This window comes from Meriones unguiculatus, chromosome 10 (genome assembly GCF_030254825.1).
Source record: "Meriones unguiculatus strain TT.TT164.6M chromosome 10, Bangor_MerUng_6.1, whole genome shotgun sequence".
Lineage (NCBI taxonomy): Eukaryota > Metazoa > Chordata > Mammalia > Rodentia > Muridae > Meriones > Meriones unguiculatus.
Genome location: NC_083358.1, coordinates 24,740,880 through 24,747,378, shown reverse-complemented (window position 1 = coordinate 24,747,378; position 6,499 = coordinate 24,740,880).

Genomic DNA, 6,499 nt, shown 5'->3' with positions numbered 1-6,499 from the left:
ACCTAGTACAGAGTAACAGTGACATTTTCCCCTGGCAAAAGACAAGGTAAATGGAATGGATCATTTTACAAATTCCTCCTATTTTTAATTTTATGTTTCATCTGCTGCTATTTACTAGTGAGCACCAAGTTATAATGATAAGAATTCAGCAAGGAGCAGGTAACATGTTAGTGGTAAGGAATCTAGCTTGTGCCTGTCATTCCTGCCTTCATGGTCAGGTGAGGTCCCCTTGGCCTACCTCCTTATCTGTGGTGATGCCTTGCAGAAGCCTTTAGCAGAAGACTTTAGGAGACTGTTGTTATTTGGGGATGATTGAGCTACATGGGAATGAGCATCAGACACTATTTAATATACTTAATGGAAGCATAATTACGAACAGCCTTCTGCAGACTGCATCCTGAGGGTTCCCGATACTAATTGCTAATCCGTCTCCTTCTGAGGATTCCCTTCTGTACGCTCAGAGCGGATCCTACCCTGTGCTAACTGGTGCTGCCACGGGTGGCGTCTACATGTCATTCTTGTTTTTAACCCCAGTTTCATGGCTCATTTATAATAAAATATGCCCTTTGGTGGCTATGATGATGTGCATCTTTTATCTTAGCACTGGAGAGACTTAGGCAGGAGAACTTGAAAGCTTCTGGTCAGTCTGTGCCACACAGAGAGATCTTGGGTGGCACAAGAAAGCAGAGCAAACTAAACAAGACAAACAACAATAACAACAACCCCCTTTTCAATGGCACCAGGAAAGTCCTGCATCCTGCCACCATGCTTTGCAGATCACAGCCACCATCTAGCCATCTTGGGGAAGGCCTGGGCTCAATTTTGTAAAATAAGAATTCGATTCTCTGGTCCCAGTATCTTCCCATTGACTGATCCAAAACTTTAAACCTTGGTTCCACAGCTTAAATTGCAGTGTGGATCTAAGCCAAATGACAGTCTCCTATTCGGTACCTGCAGGCCACGTGACATTTCTTTTGACATTAAAATGACTTGAGCTTTAATAGTCGGAAAACTGCTCTTGTATAGGCTGCAGAAAAACACCCCTAAAGTGTATGTTAAGGAAACAAATGCAATGTTAAGAAGATTCAGAAGTTTTTCGCTAGGCTGAATTTAACAGCTTATCTCTCTCTTTCTCTCTCTCTGTCTTTCTGTCTCTCTCTGTCTCTCTCTTTCCTTACAGTAAGTGCATGTGCTTATGTTAAAGATACATTTTCAGGCAAAGTATATAATTGTTTTGTTTTGTTTTTCCTGCTGGGACTTAGTTTATATGAGAACATAACTATGATAATATATCTTAGTACACTGCAAAGACTTCTGTGAACTCCAGAACCACTGCCTTGTGTACACTTTGGCAATCACAGATTTTTAGATTTATGTTCCATTTTGTAAGACAAAAAAGTACATTACTTGAATTATTTATTGGTGTTCTGTTCATTTCTCTGGCACCTTCTATAAACCTTTATTTCTTACCTACCTTTAAACTCCTACATGTAATTGGAAGGGGGTACTCTGAGCAGAGCCCTAAGGAACCCCTCCAACTTTGCAGCCAGGATAGAGTCATGTGACCAGTTGTTTGTCAGTACTCTATCATTATTACTTTATTTTCCCACTTCTGCTGAAACTATTGGTTCTATTTCTTTGTTCTCCATTGCTGAATCAACTAGAACGTGTTTTTGACCCTACACACAGCGCCATACCTTGCGCTACCTCGTATATGCACAGTTTCCTTTCCAAAGCATTTTACTATCTACTTTTGGGGGAAAAAAAAGAAAACTACAAATCAGATGTAGTTCATGTCTTAGCTCTCCCAGATGAAAGTCCTGCTCTTCCTTATCATCAGCCTCCGCATTTTTCAATCAGCTATGGCACAAGAAGCATTTCCTTGACTGGGTCAACCTCTATTCTATTTTCCTACTAACTTGATTAAAATAAAGTTGTTAAGATCCTCTTAAATTATGTGTGTCCAACAGTGAAAGAATTGGCAGGGAATCCATGACTATTCAGACCCCAACAAAGTAGCATATTATTTTTCAACTTTATTGTCGCTTTATCCAATCCAAATATTTTATCCTGGAACTTGTGATATTTGAATATTTCTTCAGTGAGACAGACATGATGGATGTTATTTGCTCTCTTGAGTATTAAAGGTATTTTCCCCAAGAGCCTTCCATTTATCAGAGATGGATGACAAGTCTAGCTCTCAAGTGTTTATATTGTTCTATTTGCTACAGGACACTGTGCTCCCAGGTTACTCAGTGATAAAATGCCTCTCATTTACTTCCGTATTCAAGTTGATGAAAGTAAAGTGTATTGTGTGTTATTTAGGAATATATAGTTTATATTTTAAAAGCTTTATCCATAGTAATTCCAGAAGTTATTTGAAAAGATCAGCAATAATTACACACATTTTTATTCTGGGAGAGGAATTCTTGAGCTCATAAAATTACAGACAAACTTTTAGCTTCACTTATGGCCAGAGATGCATGGAAGTAGCTTATAAAGCATCCTAGTACTGCCTCAAAGAGTGCGGCTTTGACTAAGCCCCAAATATCTCACAGTGCCAGGTGTGTGTAATATTTCCAGATTCTGACTCTTGTTCATTATGAAATCTCAACTTGTTATCAAGAAGTCAGAAAACACTGAAGTCCAGTGGAAAGCTTCGGACTGGTTTACAACAGTAGTCCGCATTAAACTTACTGTGTCGCAAAACAAAAGACACATATGGGACAAGGACCTGTGGGGAAAAGGAGGGGCTTGACATGAATTGGCCGGGAGAGAAGAAAATGCGGTTGCAATAATCAGAACTCATTATATAGATGATGAAGGACCAAAGAATAAATTTTACAAAGAAAATGAGAGCTGGAGTGATTTATGAGAAACACTAGAACTGAGTTATAATCCAGGTTTTATTTCTTTTTGTTTACTTACTTATTTTGTCTTTCATTATTTGGAGATCTCAGTTCTCAATGTTTTTATACTTTTAGGGTGCATGCATCATTCACAGAATCTCATGGCATACAGCACACACACTGGTTTTTGGGCACTGAAATACTGCCAATGTAATTCAATCATTCCTAAGACCTCCTCCTATCAACAGGACAACGCTTAAACCCCATTTCTCTAGAGATTCCTCTCATGCAGCACCAGCTCAATGCAAAGCCCTTTCTGTTGTATACTTGGTACAAACCAGACTGGCCAAGGAAAGTGCATGCTATCCTGAGAAAGCTGACAATGGTCACTGTTGGCTCTTTGGAGGGTCAGAAGATGGCAGAGATAAAACCAGTATACCAGATCCAGACCTGTCTATTAAAGGGACAAAGAAAAACTCATCTCATCAGGCAACCATGTGATCCAGATTCTCAGATATGAGAGCACAGGTTGGGTATGATGGTACATGTCTGCAATCCCAGCTCTGGGGAGGCAGAGGCAGGAGGGCTGTGCTGTACCATTGAGGTAAGATACTGATTCTAAAACAAGACAAACTTTGGGAGGAGTGCATGCATTCTTATGAAAGAAGGTGGTAATAGGAGGACCCAAAGGGGTCAGGATTTCCACAAATAGACCAACAAAGCCAAAAATTCTGGGCTCAGGGGGCCCTGCAGACACTGATGAATCAACCAATGACCACGTATGAAGAGTACCTAGGCCCTCTGCTCAGATGTAGCTCATAGGCAGCTCAGTCTCCATTTGGGTTCCCTAGTAAGGGGAGCGAGGCTGTCTCTAATGTGAATTCAGTTGGTTGCCTGACTTTGATCACTTGCCTCTGGCAGGGTGACTTTTCCAGACTACAGACAATGAGGATCCAGGTAGTACTGATGAGACTTGATAGGCTAGGGTCAGATAGTAGAGAAGGAGGTCTCCCCCTTTCAGGGAACTAGGAGAGAAGAATGGGGGAAAGAGGAGGAGAGGGTGGAACTGAGCGATGAGGGGGCTGCTGTAAGGATATGAAGTGAATAAATTGTAAAAGATAAGAAATAATAAACAAACAAATAAAATGAAAGAAATAAAGCAAAACAAAAACGAACCACAACAGTGAATCTCAGTCAATTTGTTAAAATTTCAGTAACGATGCCCCTTGGTAAACATTCCAAAACCCATTTAAGCCACAGAAGTATTGTAAGGTATAGATGAATACCAGCTATGAGGACAAACTGGGCAAATGACTGGTTGCCCACAGCATTGCGACATACACATCCATGTCTGGATGAAATCTGTTGTTACTGTAGATAGAAGCATCAATTCTTTCTGTTTCCTTCTTGCAGATAGAGGCGATGTCATACAAATGGCATTTGACCCGTCTAGCTCTTAAACTTGTGAACAAGGTAAACTGTTCTGAGAAACCTTAAATGATGGCCTACGGCAGTTTGGTAAGGGTTTGTTCAGAGTAAAATTAAGCCGTCCTGTAGCTGGAAGCAAGCTCTCGTTCTTTTAGGCTGTGGCGAGGTTGACACAAGTTTGCAGACAACAAACATCTGAACTTTACATGAACACCCGGGGCTGTCTCTGCTGCAAGTGCCACAGAAAGAAATCTCAGAGGTTGTGTCTTCACATGTGAGCTGAGGGCTTATCATCCCAAAAGCGTCACACAGCTCTGTGGTCGCCCGCTGGACTCGCGCTGGAAAGACAGATACCAGGACGCTGGGAGGATTGACACATCTAAGACCATAAGCTATACTAGCAGCTAATTTGCTTTTAGAACGAGATAATTGAGATTCACTGCTCAGTGCCTGGTGGTCTAGGATCTTTCTGCTGGCTTCCCTGTGGATTAGTCATGATCTTTCTTAGGAAGGCTCTGCCACCTTCTCAGCCCACTAATTATTGCTTCTTTCCCCGTGAACGCTGCCTTCTCATTCCTCTGGCCAAAGGACACCGTGTTCTGGTCCCCTTAGAATCTAAGGCTTAGATGCTTTCCTCATCTCATATATTAATTATAAGAATCGCCCTCTCACATACTTCTCTTTCTTTTTTAAGATAATCTAGTGGAAGTATTAAAATTCTGGAGTCTCTGTCACTCTTCAGACATGAATTTGTAGTTGCCAGCACACAGACTGATGCGACAACAGATGTACATACGATTACAGAATAATGGAATTAAGTCAGGTTTTCTAGGTAGGCAGGCTGGATGTGTATGAATGTGTGTGAGTGTATGTGTATAATTTATCTCAACAGAGTCATGTTAGGGTATAAGCATCAAAGAGACAATATATAAAACACAATTCTTGCAAATTTCATGATTTCCTCATTTTTGATTGCTGAGTAGTATTCCATGATGTAAAAATACCACAATTTCTGTATCCATTCCTCCACTGATGGACATCTGGGTTGTTTCCAGGTTCTGGCTATTACAAATAAATCTGCTACAAACATGGTTGAGCAAATGTCCTTGTTATGTACTTGAGAAAATTTTGGGTATATGCCTAAGAGTGGTATAGCTGGGTCTTGAGGAAGCACTATTCCTAATTTTCCGAGAAAGCACCAGATTGATTTCCAAAGTGGTTGTACCAGTTTACATTCCCACTAGCAATGAAGGAGGGTTCCCCTTTCTCTCCAACCTCTCCAGCATGTGTTGTCACAATCTAGAAAATATCATTTGAGTGAGATATCCCAGAAGGAGAAAGACACACATGATATATATATACTCACTTATATAGACCTATAAGATATGCTAAACATAATGAAATCCATACACCTACAGAAGATAAACAAGAAAGAAGATTCCGGGTAAGATGATCAATCCTCACTTAGAAAGACAAATGGGCATTGGACAGAAGAGGAAACAAATAACAGAACAGGAGCCTACCACAGATGGCCTCTGAAAGACTCTACCTAGCAGTGTATCAAAGCAGATAATAAGATTCATAACCAAACCTTCGGCAGAGTACAGGGAATCATATAAAAAAAGGGGGGGAGGCTAGTATGACATAGAGAGAATAGGAGATCCAACAAGGATCCAATATATCTAGGCACAGGGGTCTTTTCTGAGGCTGATACTCCACCAAGGGCTATGTATGGATATAACCTAGAACCTCTGCTCGGATGAAGCCTGTGGTAACTCAGTAATCAATTGGTTTTCCCTAGTAAGGGGAACAGGGACTATTTCTGACATAAACTTGATGGCAGGCTCTTTGACCTCCCCACGCCCCAAAGGAGGAGCAGTTCTTCTAGGCCACAGAGGAGGACTTTGCAGCCAGTCCTGAAGATACCTTATAAAATAGGGTCAGATGAAAGGGGAGGAGGTCCTCCCCAATCAGTGGACTTGGAAAGGGGCAAGGAGGAGATGAGGGAGGGAGGGAGGGATTGGGAGAGAATGAGGGAGTGGGATACAGAGTTAATAAAATATAACTAATAATAAAAAGTAAAAATATATGGTTTATAGAGGTTAAAAAAAAAACAACACAATTCTTGATCTTCCTAATCTTCAGCTCAGGACAAATATCCCATGATCTTCCCTGTATGTGAAAGAGGATGCATGGGATAAAAAACAGAATAATTAGTCCTT